General features: G+C 43.2%; 1 pseudogene; it reads left to right on the top strand.

Annotated features, from left to right (window-relative positions):
• The first annotated feature begins 14,066 nt into the window (after positions 1-14,066).
• On the top strand, positions 14,067-16,881 carry LOC121543823 (annotated as a pseudogene).
• Positions 16,882-17,388: the final 507 nt, after the last annotated feature.

A 17,388-nucleotide genomic window follows, 5' to 3' on the forward strand; every position in this document is an offset into this window, starting at 1 on the left:
TCCATTCAATTGACTGATTTCCTTATATGAACTGTACCTCAGTAAAATCTTTGAAATTGTTGCATGTTGCGTTTTATATTTTTGTTCAGTTTAAGTTAAACAACAGCTGGAATGACCTAGTTGTAATGTTTACAAGTATCCCCAATTGCTGGCTACTAGACGACCAAATATAACAGTTGGCCCTTAAGTCTTTGTAGGGAGCCAATGAAAGCAACTCTTGTTGTATGTATCAGTGATGGACAGTAGCTAGCTGGAATGTGTAACGTTAACAATATACCAATACAGTAGGCCACCTTCTTGCCCTTGGAATAAGGCTGTCACTTGGTCATCTCATAATTTATATTCTGTACCAAATACATTGCATATCAAACATCTTACAATGTATGCATACCATGTAATTCTACTGTATGTTCCTTTTATATTTACTTAGTATTATCAAACTTCATCCAGATATAAAACTCTTTGTGTATGGAGTACAAAATTACTATTTAGCTTGTATGTAGGTCTCATAACCAGCCATAAAATAACAATATATGCCACAACAGTTCTAAATATGTGTTATGACCATGTTATGTCAGCTGTTATGACCGTGCCATAAAGTGTTATGACTCTAGGTGTCAAGTAAAGTGTTACCGGGAACTCAATATATTATCAATACCAACCCTGAGCACAGGAGTAGACTATAATGAACAATTGATATTCCATTTTATTGTTTGCTCAGATTGTAATTGTAGTTGGTTGTGTAAACATTACCAGAACAGGCATTGAATGATAAATAAAACCAAACATCCACTTCTCACTTTGTCAATATAACAATATCGCTGCTGGCTCACTGTCCATTGTCTGCATCTCTCAGCCTGGGGAATCCTCTGTCTTGTAAGACGCATGAAACACACAGGTAGGTTGTTGAATTTGTCATTATGTCGGTTACGTATTCAGTCCATACATTACCATTTAGAGAACAGAATCAGATTCTCTTTCTGTACACAGTAAAGACAGTGCTGTCGGGTTACTACCCACCCTACGTAGATCAACGACAGGCTCAAGCAACCCATGATTGTATAGCCTTGTAGTCCTGACATTCTCTACTCTATTTCACCTAGGTGGTGGAGGGATTTTAGGGGGATGGACAAACATTCATGGATGGATGAAACTGGGGTCAATTTAGGAGAAGGGAAAAGGGATACCTAGTCAGTTGCACAGCTGAATGCATCCAACCGAAATGCGTCTTCCACATTCAACCCAACCCCTCTGAATTAGAGAGGTGTGGCGGGCTGCCTTAATCGACGTCCATGTCATTGGCGCCCGTGGAGCAGGTATTGGGGGGTTCACTGCCTTGCTCAAGGGCAGAACAGCAGATTTCTCCCACCATGCCGGCTCTGGGATTCGAACCAGCAACCTTTCGGTTACTGGCCCAATTGTCTTAACTGCTAGATTTGATTTGCAGTTTTTGGAGAGAGAGAATAATCTATTTTTCAGTGGCATATATGGTCAACTACAATATTACTTCTCACATTTGGTGCCTGTTGGATAGGACAGAATGTTACTCTGCTAAACACGGAAGTGCAAAATTGAGGGATGAACTAATTTCACTAGCTACTGTCGTTCCATTACACAGACACCCATCTCTTAACTTTGAAAGAAAGCTAGCTAATTATAACAATGTTGTCCTTACAACTTTATCCGAACTGTGGGTTGCATGTTTTGATACTACTTTTGCAGCATTTTGTATCACTTTGGCCAGCTCGCACATTCCCTTTGGCAGCTAATTAGCTAGGTTTATTACTGTGGAGACAGCTTCGTGTTTGGTAACATAAGGCAGTGAAGTAGCGTTAGTACTGGTACAGCAGTGATTTACTCACTGAGCTATATGAACTTACTTCATATGGATTTACTTCACCGCACAGTTAGCTATGCTGTACCTAGCTAGCCAGTGACCTATAGGCCTACTCTTGCTGCTACTTTAGCGCCATGTGCATTATAACATCTCCAGAAACGACGAGGTGTCCCAGCTGTGTTGACATTTCACCTATCCACTTTTGATTTCACTAACTTGCTATCCAACTAATGTTAGCTAGGTGACAATAGCCATGAAGCTAATGCTGGTCCCTGATAAGTCGTTCGGCTAACGTGTGCTTTGCCAAGCTGCTTAGCTACTTCACACATTCATCGTGACATTCAAAGCTCATCAGAATAATATTAGCAATTTCCTTACTCACCGTTTAACTGTCAGCCAATCCAACAGCTCCAGGTTGAAGTGCATTGCAGCCAAAGTAACAACAGGTTGTAAACAGGAAGTAATGTAGCTGTCAGATAGACCTGCATGTCATTTTATCAGGTAAACACACAGCATTGGCACAAAAAAATCTGAGGTTCCCACTTCGGATTTCCCATTTCAAACCCAAATGTATCAAACTTTGACTAAAACCATGACCTATTGATTAAATCGTTGTGCAACATCATGGGTAAACTCTGGGCATCGTATTTCAGTTGAAAAAATTGAATTTCTGCTCTTGTGGGTCTTTTAAGTAAATCAGGTTGAGGTGAAAAGGAGACTGGAGTGCCACTTTACATTTCTATCACGCTGTAAAGCTGAACTTCTGATATACAGATTATAGAGCCCTAAATCTCCAATTATTTGTTTATCGGCCTTACAAATCAGAATACATTCTTGGGCAACACTTTATTTGGATAGTCCATCTCTAGATGCTCTACAGACTACCAGTAACATTTCAACTAACTATCTACTAAACCTAGCTCTAACCCTAACCTTAACCCTTATCCTAACCTTAACCCTTACCCTAACCCTTATTCTAACCCTAACCTTAGCAAGAAGTTGCTTATCAACAGAGTTTGTTAGTATGACCAACTGTAGAGGATCACATCAAGTGTGACCATTTTTTTGTATGGTTTTATAAACATTTGAAAGAGGGAGGTGCCTTAAAAACGTCTGGGTTTTGTACCTCTCCTGCACATGCTGTTTAGTATTTTCGTGTGCAAATAAAACATTTAAAGTTCCAATGTTTTGTTAAGCTTGCATTCAACTGCCCCTCCCTGTTGCACACAACAAGCTCCCATCATTTATGGCTGGTTAAGATGAAATCGTCAACCCTGTTACTTTAATTGTCACCTTTTTTATAGTAATTTTTCATATTTTAACCTCTGGAGACATTCATATACATCCCAATACTTAAATGTCTTCATTCTGCAGTGTTCAGTTGTGCTCACAGGGTTCTACAGTAACTGATTAACCACTGGGATAGAGTGCAATAAAGGGATGACAGGTCAAGTATGTAAAAAATTCTGACAGGTAGTAGAGGACAACCTTTCAGGCTTCCCTCGCCAATGTGGGAGTTCGATTAAGCTAAACAGAGGTGCACCGTCTATGGCTTGTGACGTGAAAGGGCAAAAGCGCCCTTCCTCACCGCTTTGAAGTTGAACTTGTGCTCTTTATGACAATGTTAAAATTAGGTGAAATAAATAGTTGTTCTTTTCAAAATTATACTACTCTATCAGTGGAATGACCCAGCTAAGATGGATACCACACAAACAATTAGGTGCTCAGTCTGAAACTGAGAAACATACAATAGAGGACAAATTGTCAGACACACAAACATAAAGAGCACACACACAGACAAACACACAAGTTCACAAAAGTGCCCGCGTACACGCGCACAGACACACACATCGGAACACTTTAACACTGCAGGTACAGACGATACATCATGCCAGCTTGGACAGTTTGAATATTTTTTCTCCAAACAAGTGTGTGTCTATAGGCTTTAACTCCAGGTGGTTGCTATGGAGAGGACGTACCCTCCACCCATCTCCCCAAAACAGCAGCATCCTCCTATAGACCCATACTTCAATAGGAATAATAATAATAATAATAATAATAACAATTTCATCATAATATTCAACGTCATTCTTTTAATAATCCATTTAGCACTAGTATAGAAACATGAAAAAATAACAGAACTGAAAAGTAAACAAAAACAGTTTTGTTTTGTTGAGTGACCTCTCTCCCCACAGACACATTTCTGATTCACTTTGGCCACCCCTCCTTCCCTCCCCCTGACATTCCTATACGTCCCAATACTCAAAGCTCTTCCTTTCCTGATCTCCTTTCCTTCTTCACCACTGAACAGAATAGAGCTTCACCAGTGCTTTACACTTGTCTTGGCCTGTAAGATCAGCTGTTGACGAGGAAAGGAGGCCAATGAAGTGTATTGGGATAAAGCCATCCAGTGGTTTCACAGCATTGAGTTGAGACTAGACAGAAACCACAGACTATATGGTGACCTATGCAGTTGTGTGTGTCTGTTTCACTTCTGCACTGTGGGTCCAAGAGAAGGCCACAGAGATAATTCTGATGACATCTGTCTTTCTTAGGTTGTATGGTTATGTCTGTCACTGTGTCTTTATGTGTCTGTGTGTGTGGTGATCTGTGGTGTATGTGTGAGAGAGACACATTAGAAGAGAAGTGGAAGCAATACAGACACATAGACAAAGAAAGACAGACAGATTAACAGAGATGTGTTTGCCTCCATCTGCTGGAGATTACTACTGTGCTCATTCTTCATGCCCTTGCTGACAACTTTTCTTGTAAAGAACTTGAAACTAGTTTAATTTTCTATAGTTAATGCATAGGCCAATGACTAGGAGTGCTGAGTTTCACTGACACATTTCCAACCATTCCCTATCTCAGCCAAACCATTTGTTATTACAGTTTATCATGTATTATCATATATTAACATTATAATGTATTATCATTATCATGTATTAACATTATCACGTATTAACATGTAGAAAGAAACGCCAAGGAACATGAAGCTCTCGACCCGCTACACTACAGCCCTGTTGATGGGGGGCGTGCTCTCCCCTCTTTCTCCTGTAGTCCATGATCATCTCCTTGGTCTTACTGATGTTGAGGGAGAGGTTGCTGTCCTGGCACCACACTGCCAAGTCTCTGAACTCCCTACTGCTGTCTCATCATTGTCGGTGATCAGGCCTACCGCCGCAGTGTCGTCAGCAAACTTGATGGTATTGGAGTCGTACGTGGCCACGCAGTCATGGGTGAACAGGGAGTACAGAAGGGGACTAATCACAGACCCCTGAGGAGCCCCCGTGTTGAGGGTCAGCGTGGCGGAGGTGTTGTCTACCCTCACCACCTGGGGCCGGCACGTCAGGAAGTACAGGATCCAGTTGCAGAGGGAGGTGTTCAGTCCCAGGGCCCCCAACATGTTGATGAGCTTGCAGGGGACTATCATGTTGAACGCTGAGCTGTAGTCTATGGAAAGCATTCTAACATAGTTATTTCCCCTCTTGTCCAGGTGGGAGAGGGCAGTGTGAAGTGCAATTGAGACTGCGTCATCTGTGGATCTGTTGGGCCGGTATGCGAATTTGAGTGAGTCCAGGGTTTCTGGGATGATGGTGTTGTGTGTCATCAGGGCGAGCTCTAGACTAACTGAGTAACTGTCAGTGACTGACATAACAAGAGAGAAATTGCTGATGCACAAACAAATTTCAAACTTGCTATTCTATCTCTCAACTGAGTTTTTTTTTTCTCCCTTGGAAGACTAAGCCATGTCCCACCTCTTGTTCTTGACCATTGGACACCAATTTCTGCTTTGTAGCACATACAGATGAAACATTATGGAGCCTGGTTAAGCCCAAAATGTCATAAATATGCCAACTTTGCAGTATTTCTCAAATATGCTTTTAGGTACAAATGTCAAATATATGTCAACAACCCTTCCTCCAAAGAACCATTCTATGGATTACATGAAATTAAAATCCCCAAAATCATGGTCCGTGTCCGAATACCCATACTAGCGTACTACATACTTAAACTGCTTATTATTTACTCATCATCGCATACTATTTGGCATGTACTGCTTAGTAAAAAGTATGCCATGGACGCAATGCAGTAGCAGCTCCTGATTGGCTGAGTAGGTGGGGCGCGGCATCGCATTAACCAGCCTGATAATAGCTAATTTCCAATTTGATTAATTTCTCTAAACTCTGAATAGAATAGGAATGGAGTTTTAGGCCTACTCAGGCTGGTTATAGGAAGACTATCACATTCAACCTATGTCATAGTAGACAATACAGCCCATCTCATCTTAAGATGAACTGTAAGTCGCTATGGATAAGTGCGTCTGCTAAATGACTAAAATGTAATGTAATCTCATTACTGTATTGATTATTATTATATATTGATGTCACAAACGTATAATTTGTACAGTTATTTTTTTAATGTCGTTATTTATCACATTTGACTGTGTAAAACCTAGCAGTGCTACTTTTTTATCTAAGAGTGAGGCGGATATATGTTTTGCAACAAAACATGATTATTTCTCCCTCTGAAATGAAACCATCAAGTGATAGTTATCAAACAAATACACGTATGTCACTGAACAAACCTATGCCATGATTAGATGGTGAAAAAACACACCAACCTCCTTCAAAAGTTATTCAAACAATAAAAGCTAATTTACCAACATTTTGGAAAATGTGTATATATAGCGTTTTGGAATGAAACTCTTCAAATGCAAATTAATTTAATCACTGTGGGGATGGTGTTCTCGGGTTGATGAGAGGTGTTGGGGTTGCGCCAGACATAGCATTTTCCTTGATGGCCAAAAAGCTAAATTTTAGTCTCATCTGACCAGAGTACCTTCTTCCATATGTTTGGGGCGTCTCCCACATGCCTTTTGGTGAACACCAAACATGTTTGCTTAAATTTGTTCATTTAAGCAATGGCTTTTTTCTGGCCACTTTTCCGTAAAGCCCAGCTCTGTGGAGTGTATGGCTTAAAGTGGTCCTATGGACAGATACTCCAATCTCCGCTGTGGAGCTTTGCAGCTCCTTCAGGGTTATCTTTGGTCTCTTTGTTGCCTCTCTGATTAATGCCCTCCTTGCCTGGTCTGTGAGTTTTGGTGGGCGGCCCTCTCTTGGCAGGTTTGTTGTGGTGCCATATTCTTCCCTTTTTTTAAATTATTTTTATAATTAATTTAATGGTGCTCCGTGGGATGTTCAAAGTTTCAGATATTTGTTTGTAACCCAACTCTGATCTGTACTTCTCCACAACTTTGTCCCTGACCTGTTTGGAGAGCTCCTTGGTCTTCATGGTGCCACTTGCTTGGTGGTGCCCCTTGCTTAGTGGTGTTGCAGACTCTGGGGCCTTTCAGAACAGGTGGGGGAAAAAAGTATTTAGTCAGCCACCAATTGTGCAAGTTCTCCCACTTAAAAAGATGAGAGAGGCCTGTAATTTTCATCATAGGTACACGTCAACTATGACAGACAAAATGAGAAAAAAAAATCCAGAAAATCACATTGTAGGATTTTTAATGAATTTATTTGCAAATTATGGTGGAAAATAAGTATTTGGTCAATAACAAAAGTTTCTCAATACTTTGTTATATACCCTTTGAAAGGCAATGACACAGGTCAAACGTTTTCTGTAAGTCTTCACAAGGTTTTCACACACTGTTGCTGATATTTTGGCCCATTCCTCCATGCAGATCTCCTCTAGAGCAGTGATGTTTTGGGGCTGTCGCTGGGCAACACGGACTTTCAACTCCCTCCAAAGATTTTCTATGGGGTTGAGATCTGGAGACTGGCTAGGCCACTCCAGGACCTTGAAATGCTTCTTACGAAGCCACTCCTTCGTTGCCCGGGCGGTGTGTTTGGGATCATTGTCATGCTGAAAGACCCAGCCACGTTTCATCTTCAATGCCCTTGCTGATGGAAGGAGGTTTTCACTCAAAATCTCACGATACATGGCCCCATTCATTGTTTCCTTTACACGGATCAGTCGTCCTGGTCCCTTTGCAGAAAAACAGCCCCAAAGCATGATGTTTCCACCCCCATGCTTCACAGTAGGTATGGTGTTCTTTGGATGCAACTCAGCATTCTTTGTCCTCCAAACACGACGAGTTGAATTCCAGCCATGTGTATATGATATGATGTACTATGGGTATGACGCAAAAATACTTGTTTACTGAAACATTCTGTTTGAAGTACCACTACACATACCATGACAAATGACAAGAGAAAAGCAGTAAGGCTTCTATTACTTTTTTTTTTAGCCTAGCATTCGGTTTGCAACAACCAGGATTTGTATAAACCTTGCGGTCTGCCTCGCCGACCTCGGCAACAATACTACAATGTACAGTACATTCGGAAAGTATTCAGACCCCTTGACTTTTTCCACATTTTCTTACGTTACAGCCTTACTCTAAAATGGATTGTTTGCTAAAAGTATTCAGACCCTTTGCTATGAGACTCGAAATTGAGCTCAGGTTTCAATTCATCATCCTTCAGATGTTTCTACAACTTGATTGGAGTCCACCTGTGGTAAATTCAATTGATTGGACATGATTTGGAAAGGCACACACCTGTCTAGATAAGGTCCCACAGTTGACAGTGCATGTCCGAGCAAAAACCAGGCAATGAGGATGAAGGAATTGTCTGTAGTGCTCCGAGACAGGATTGTGTCGAGGCACAGATCTGGGGAAGGGTACCAAAAAATGTCTGCAGCATTGAAGGTCCCCAAGAACACAGTGGCCTCCATCATTCTTAAATGGAAGAAGTTTGAAACCACCAAGACTCTTCCTAGAGCTGGCCATCCTGCCAAACTGAGCAATCGGGGGAGAAGGGCCTTGGTAAGGGAGGTGACCAAGAACCCGATGGTCACTCTGACAGAGCTCATGAGTTCCTCTGTGGAGATGGGAGAACCTTCCAGAAGGACAACCATCTCTGCAGCACTCCACTAATCAGGCCTTTATGGTAGAGTGGCCAGACGGAAGCCACTTCTCAGTAAAAGGCACATGACAGCCCACTTGGAGTTTGCCAAAAGGCACCTAAAGACTCTCAGACCATGAGAAACAAGATTCTCTGGTCTGATGAAACCAAGATTGAACTCTTCGGCCTGAATGTCAAACGCCACGTCTGGAGGACACCTGGCACCATCCCTACAGCGAAGCGTGGTGGCAGCATCATGCTGTGGGGATGTTTTTCAGCGGCAGGGACTGGAAGACTAGTCAGGATCGAGGGAAAGATGAATGGAGCAAAGTACAGAGAGATCCTTGATGAAAACCTGCTCAAGAGTGCTCAGGACCTCAGACTGGGGTGAAGGTTCACCTTCCAACAGGACAACGACCCTAAGCACACAGCCAAGACAATGCAGGAGTGGCTTCGGGACAAGTCTCTGAATGTCCTTGACTGGCCCAGCCAGAGGCCGGACTTGAACCCAATCGAACATCTCTGGAGAGACCTGAAAATGGCTGTGCAGCGACGCTCCCCATCCAACCTGACAGGCTTGAGAGGATCTGCAGAGAAGAATGGGAGAAACTCCCTCAAATTCAATATGCAACAATTAACGATTTTACTGAATTACAGTTCATATAAGTAAATCAGTCAATTAAAATAAATTCATCAGACCCTAATCTATGGATTTCACATGTCTGGGAAGGTGTCCAGCCATGGGTTGGCCTGGGAGGGCATAGGCCCACCCACTTGGGAGCCAGGCCCACCCACTGGGGAGCCAGGCCCAGCCAATCAGAATGAATGTTTCCCCACAAAAGGGCTTTATTACAAACAGAAATACAACAATAACAGGGATGTAAAGAAATTTGTGCACAACATTTGAGAGAATTAAGCTTTTTGTGCAAATTGAACATTTCTGGGATCTTTTATTTCAGCTCATGAAACATAGGACCAACACTTTACATGTTGCGTTTATAGTTTTGTTCAGTGTGTGTGTGTGTGTGTGTGTGTGTGTGTGGTAACCAAAAAAGTGTTAAACAAATCAAGATATATTTGAGATTCTTCAAATAGCCACCCTTTGCCTTGATGACAGCTTTGCACACTCTTGGCATTCTCTCAACCAGCTTCACCTGGAATGCTTTTCCAACAGTCTTGAAGGAGTTGCCACATATGCTGAGCATTTGTTGGCTGCTATTCCTTTACTCTGCCGTCCGACTCATCCCAAACCATCTCAATTGAGGTCGGGGGATTGTGGATGCCAGGTCATCTGATGCAGCACTCCATCACTCCACTCTCCTTCTTGGTAAAATAGCCCTTACACAGCCTGGAGGTGTGTTGGGTCATTGTCCTGTTGCATTACCTCCATAACTTACTACATTTGCACACTGTATATAGATTTTCTATTGTGTTTTTGACTGTACGTTTTGTTTATCCCATATGTAACTCTGTGTTGTTTTTTATCGCACTGCTTTGCTTTATCTTGGCCAGGTCGCAGTTGTAAATGAGAACTTGTTCTCAACTGGCTTACCTGGTTAAATAAAGGTGAAATAAATACATTAAATAAATAAAATATATTAGGCTACATTAATTTAATCGCATCAGATTTTTTCACGTCAGATCTTTTTCAGAGCTGATCTGATTGGTCAAAAGACCAATTTGTGAATTGGACTGCCTGTGTAAACACAGCCAAAAGTTATCAGGCCAATCAGACCACGACTCTATCCTTCTGCTTCCTGTTTACAAACAGAAGCTCAAACAGGAAGTACCAATGACGCTCACAGTACCGAAATGATCTGAGGAATGCTACAGGATTGTTTTGCTAGTGCAGACTGGAATATGTTCTGGGACACATCCGACAGCATCGAGGAGTTTACATCATCAATCAAAGTTTTCATCAAGAAGTGCATTGACGAAGACTCCATGGCTTACCGGTGATATCCGCTACTGCTTTTCATGGACGGGACATGAACAAATAAGTCCCGCTACAACCTCTGTCGAGCCATCAAGCACGCAAAAGGACAATATAAGATGGAATCCAACTACAACTGCTCCGACGCTCGGCGGATGTGGCAAGGCCTGCAGACTATTACTGATTACAAAGGAAGCTCCAGCCAAGAGTTGCCAAATGACACCTCTGTCCCAGACCAGCTAAATGCCTTATATGCTCCCTTTTGAGGTAAATAACACAAGCCATGCATGAGAGCCCCTGCTGTCCCAGAACGACTGTGGTCTCGCTCTCCGTGGCTGACGTGATGTGAGTAAGACTTTTAAACAGGTTAATACTCGTAAGGCCATGGGACCGGACGGAATACCATGCAGAGTTCTCAGAGCCTGTGCAGACCTTCTGGCAAGCATCTTCACTGACATTTTCAACCTCTCCCTGACCACCATTGTTCCTGTTCCCAAGAACTCTACGGTAACTTGCTTAAATGACTAGCGCCCTGTTGCAATCACATCTGTAATCATGAAATGCTTTGAAAGGCTTGTCATGGCACACATCAACGCCATCATTCCAGATACCCTGGACCCATTCCAATTCTCATACCGCTCCAATAGAGCCACAGATGACGCAATCTCAATTGCACGTCACACTGCTCACTCCCACCTGGACAAGATGAATACCTATGTGAGAATGCTGTTCATTGACTACAGTTCAGTGTTCAACACCATAATCCCCTCCAAGCTTGTCACCAAGCTCAGGACCATGGGACTGAACACCTCGCTCTGCAACTGGATCCTGGACTTCCTGAAGGGGTGCCCCCAGGGGGTGAGGGTAGGCAACAACACCTCTGCAATGCTGACCCTCAACACTGGGGCCCCCCAGGGGTGTGTGCTTAGTCCCCTCTTGTACTCCTTGTTCACCCATGACTGCGTGGCCACGCACGACTGCAACACCATCAAGTTTGCTGGCGACATGACGGTTGTAGGCCTGATCACAGACAACGATGAGACCGCCTACAGGGAGGAGTTCAGAGACACTCTCCCTCAATGTCAGCAAGACCAAGGAGCTGATCGTGGACTACAGGAAACGGGGGAAGCACGACCCCATCCACATCGACAGGCTGTAGTTGACCGGGTTGAGAGCTTTAAGTTCCTCTGTGTCCGTATCACCAATGACTTAACATGGTCCACACACACCCGCACAGTCGAAGAGGGCACAACAGTGCCTCTACTCCCTCAGGTGGCTGAAGAGATTTGGCATGGGCCTTCAGATCCTTAAGTGGTTCTACAGCTGTACCATCGAGAGCATCTTGACTGGCTGCATCACCGCCTGGTATGGCAACTGCACCGTCTTCGACCGCACACTGATACTCCAACACACACACACACAATGGCTCAGTTGGTAAATGATGGCGTTTGCAATAGCAGGGTTGTGGGTTTGATTCCCACGGGCACCAGTATGAAAAAGTACAACAATTACTGCACTGACTGTAAGTTGCTCTGGATAAGAGTGTCTGCTAATTGACAAAAAATAACGCAGTCACACACTCACACATACTGACGCCACACACACATTAACACACATGTACACATACACCCACCATATACGTTGCTGCTACTTTTTTACTCTTATTTTCCTGATGCCTAGTCACTTTACCCCTGCCTACTTGTACATATCTATCTCAATTACCACATCCCTGCACATTGACCTGGTAATGGTGCTCCTTGTATAGAGCTGCATTCTTGTTTTTTTATTTCTCATGTTTGTTTTAATTCTTATTTAACTCTGCATCATTGTAAGTAAGCATTTCCATGTTGTATTCGACGCAAATAACATTTGATTTTGACCAGGGGGTGAAGCCTCACCTGCCACACCCATACTTCTGCAGTCTGCTCAGTAGTGCTGAGCAATTAACCGAAATGTCAGTTTATTTTCGTTTTTTAAATAACTCATTGACCAACGAGGGTTCAGTTATTTGAATTCCATTTATTTTGTTATTTTCTGTGCGCTCAATGTTCCGTTTCTCTAGAGAGATTTCTCTTTGGGACATGTTGGCCAACTCATCATAGTTAAGCGCAGAACATTTGGTAATTAACTCATTTACAATGACCAGAAGCCATTGCGCCTACAACTGCCTGTTCTCATTGGTTCTTGCCAGGCAAGCCTGCCTGTGGGGCCAGCAGACAGACATGGAGAGACACGAGAGGGATAGAAAGCGGTTGCTCAGGTATCTCTATCCGACAATACATCTAATTGATTGATAGTTATTTAGTCTTAAAAGTATGCATTATCTACTTTGAAGAACTACTGAAATTGTGATTTCGTCAGACAGCAAGCAGCTAGCCAGCTAGGCTAGCCTATTAGCCTGAAGGATGCTACTGAGCAGAGATGACATGATGACTTGGAATAAAATAAGTAATCCAAAAAAATAAAAATAAAAAATCTAATCTACACAATTGAAATGTTATTAAAGTAATGTGACTAAATATTTTTTTTTTTATTATTTTTTTTTATAAGTAATGGGCAGTCACTACCATTGTGGTTTTATTAATGAAATGGTAATCATCATACTAAAAACAAAATAATATAAACAACCAAAATATTTTATTTTAGTAATGTGAATAAATGATGGCTAGCCTAATAAGTGATAGTAATGGGCAGTCACTACCATCAATTGTTTTATTCTGTTACAGCATTGAACCGATATAATGCATTTATTGTTTAAAATAATCTAAACCGTGATTATTTTTAAACAACGAAACTGAACCAACCTCAAAAAGCACTAATTGCTCAGCCCTACTGCTCAGACCAATCCCAGACAGTGCTAGCTAAATTTTAGCTTGAATCTTTTTTCCTACAAATATATATTTTCTATAATTTAACATTTGAATAGAAAACTAATACAGTAAAGTAACTAATTGTTACACAGAAATTCATTAATATTGAGAGAAAGTCTGCATTGGGCCTTTAAAACACTATGTGAATTTGTCAGAATGCTTATTCAAATGGGGGGACTAGATGCATTTGATCTCAAAATGCTGGAGTATAGAGACAAATTAAAGATTTTAGCTTCGCTGTCAAAATACATATGGAGGTAAGTGTACATGTGGATATAATACTGTATGATATGATCAACAATCGGTCTAGGAAAAGACTCAACTTTTACAGCCAAAGTGTGAGTGACCGGGGTTTGAACCCAGGTCTCCTGTGCTCAACAAGATATGAAGCCTGCTAAATTAAATTAATGCATATTTTCTAATTCTGCTCTATTTATGCACACATGCAAACACGCATAGGGCGAACAGTTACCTGCTTCTTTGTGCCAACATCAGGCTGACAGAGGACAGGCATCATGTGGAGGAGTCTGTCCAAATATATCTGTATCTTCTTCCTGCTGGCCCTGTCATGCCTCTTCTTCCTGTACAGCAACATTCTGGAGGTAGGATAAAGCCATCTGCACTCAAAACAACTTACAGGTCAAACATGATTCATTTATCTCACATTGCTTCTATCACCATTTACCTCCTTTACCACCCTCTCCCCTCACAGGGGAGCTACACTGGGGCTTAGCGAAAACTGTAGGTTTTTAGCTGCTACACTGGACACATAGATTTTTTACGCCGGCGTGAGCAGACCACGAGCCACTTTACCAAATGTTCTCAGGTGTGAGCCGTGTGTCAAATTCTTGAAAACAGAAAAATAGCGTAATTTTACACTGAACAGCGCTAGCCTCTCACAGAGCTGTGCTGCTTACGTCCAGGTTTCATTGAAATTAATGGGAGTGTAGCACGCTCTGCAAAACATATGCTTCCAGTGTAGCACGCCTGTTGGTGACCTCTCCTCTTTCCTCAGCAGAAGCTCAACTGCCAGACGGTGTCAACAATCTACCTTCTCCAGAGCAGTATCCACCCAGCTTTCATCACAGAGGGCCCTTCTCTTCTGAGCCGCAACCAGAGTTACTGTGGCCAGGAGCCCTCACCGGAGGAGGCTCTGGAGGAGCGTGACCTCCTGGAGTCCATCACCTGGCCACAGCCTCAGCCCCATTCTGTGAATGTTTCCCTGAACCAGACCAGTGACCCTGCACACAGCCAATTTTGTGATCCTGCCAGCAGGGGGCAGGAGAGAGTGGCATGTGGGGGACCAGCTGGAGGCTCTAGTCCATATGCACGATTTCTAGGGGCGTCCCAAGAGCTATGGTGGAGACTTCTTGCTGGCCCGGCTGCACTCCTCCAAGTTGGGGGCAGGCGTTGCAGGACATGTGCTGGACCACAGGAATGGGACCTACTCTGCCATTTTCCCGTTATTATGGCAGGGGTCTGCACAGGTGGAGGTGACACTGGTCCATCCTAGTGAGGCAGTTCATGTTCTAGGACGAGAGGAACGGCCCGATCGGATTTTCTTTAAGAGTTTGTTTTCGCTCTGGAAAACTGTCCCAAACAACTGTATGTAACCTGTGTCTGCCGACAAACCAGGAGCCGCTGTGCAATTACACAGACCCCGACACAGGGGAGCCCTGGTACTGCTACAAGCCCAAGCTGCTGAGCTGTGACACACGGATCAACCACGCTAGCAGAGGAAACTATGTGAAACATCTACTCACCAACAAAGAGGCATTGCTCTTCCAGAGGTTAGTGAGGGGTACAATCCGTATGTGAGTGAAAGTGTGTCTAATTGAATCACAGACTTTGTTTTCAATGTATCAGATTGCTTGCTGCTGTGGGTTTATTTAACATTTTAAATATGATTCTCTTTCAATTCTTTCTCAGTGGTGTAAACATAAAGGTTCACATTCATCCTTCAGGGTCTGAGTGTCATTGTGCTGCCTGAGAAAAAAGGTAGGAGAGCAAGGAGATGCCACGGTACAACTGTGTGTTTATCTTTTTAACGCTAGCTAGCCAGCCTACTAACCACTCTGCTCTGCTTTGTGGCTGTATACTTCAACCCTGGAGTGGTTCTGGGTGTGCAGGACAGTATTCGAGCCCACTACTGCATCTACAGTAGTGTAAGGTGGGAAAGCACCTCTATTACCTGTAAAGTGATGATGCTAGCCGGTGCAAGATGCTTGCTTTCCTTTTTCAGACAAAGCAGACATGGAGAGAAGCAGCATGAAGACAGAGTCTACCAGGATCACTCCTTCCGGGTATTACTTCCAAGGGTCATGGCGAGCGCTGGGTGATGGTGTGATGCGCCAGTTTAACGACTCGTCTGCCACTCAGTGTCTGAAGGGCAAGGTGGTGTACATGTACGGAGACTCTACTGTCAGACAGTGGTTCGAGTACCTCAACGCCTTATTACCAGGTGAGTTCTGTCTGCAAGTCCTGTGACATTGCTCACTCTCTGATACCTCTGGTGCTTTCTAACTCTCTCTTCTGTCTGTCCAACTCCCAACTCTCCCTTCCTCTTTGTGACAGAGCTGAAGGAGTTCAATCTTTATAGTCCTAAGAATGTGGGGCCCTACTTGGCGGTGGACAGCACCCACAACATCCTGCTGAAGTACATTTACATTTTAGTCATTTAGCAGACGCTCTTATCCAGAGCGACTTACAGTTAGTGAGTGCATACATTCTTTTTTTAAATTTTCATACTGGCCCCCTGTGGGAAACGAACCCACAACCCTGGCATTGCAAACGCCATGCTCTACCAACTGAGCTACATCCCTGCTGGCCATTCCCTCCCCTACCCTGGACGACGCTGGGCCAATTGTGCGCTGCCCCAACGGTCCTCCAATCCGCTTCAACACTGTCATCACCAGTGAGATGCGCTATGTAGGTAACGAGCTGGATGGCCTGACTGGAGGGCCTCGCATTGTGGTGTGTATCAGCATATGGTCCCATTTCAGCACCTTCCCTGTGCAGGTCTACATTTGCAGACTACGCCACATTCGGCGGGCGGTGGTGCGGCTTCTGGACCGGGCTCCGGGGACCCTGGTAGTGTTGCGCTTGGCCAACCTCCAGGCCCTGGACCCGAAGGTGAGCCTGTACAATAGTGACTGGTTCTCAGTGCAGCTGGACGGGGTGCTCTGGGCCAAGTTCAGGGGTCTGGATGTCATGCTGATAGACGCCTGGGAGATGACCCTTGCCCACCACCTCCCCCATACCCTCCACCCGCCGCCTATCATCATCAAGAACATGATAGACATTATCCTCTCTTGTGTCTGCCCAGGGTAGAGCTAGCAGATTGAGATTGATTTATGTCCGAATTCTCTATCATTCAAAACCTCTAGTATACAATATTAGAAAAATGCCTAGAAATCCCAAATTCTACATACCGTACATGTACATTCTGTGTTTTTACCTGTTGTCCCATCACACTGAAGGACCTGTTTATGATCGTTACTCTCAATGTGGGGTGAAAAAAAAAAAAACTGCACATTTGTCTATGAACAGTTGTGTCCAGATTTCTCTATTGAGGCTTATATCAAACGTAAGTGATTTGCTTATTTTTTAATTTGTATAAAAGTACAGACTGACCTTCAAAATGGTTTATCATACATTGTAGTTGGAGGAAACATGGGAAAGTTATCCTGCTTTAAAAGTTTATCAACTTTTTAATTTAGGGGGTAGATCAGCTTTAATATTTCAGATAGATTGTAACTTCCATCAATGTAATTGTCTGCATCACTTCCAATCCCCCATATGTTTTTTCTCGCAAATATATATATATTTACATACATA

Source organism: Coregonus clupeaformis, chromosome 28 (genome assembly GCF_020615455.1).
Source record: "Coregonus clupeaformis isolate EN_2021a chromosome 28, ASM2061545v1, whole genome shotgun sequence".
NCBI classification, from domain to species: domain Eukaryota; kingdom Metazoa; phylum Chordata; class Actinopteri; order Salmoniformes; family Salmonidae; genus Coregonus; species Coregonus clupeaformis.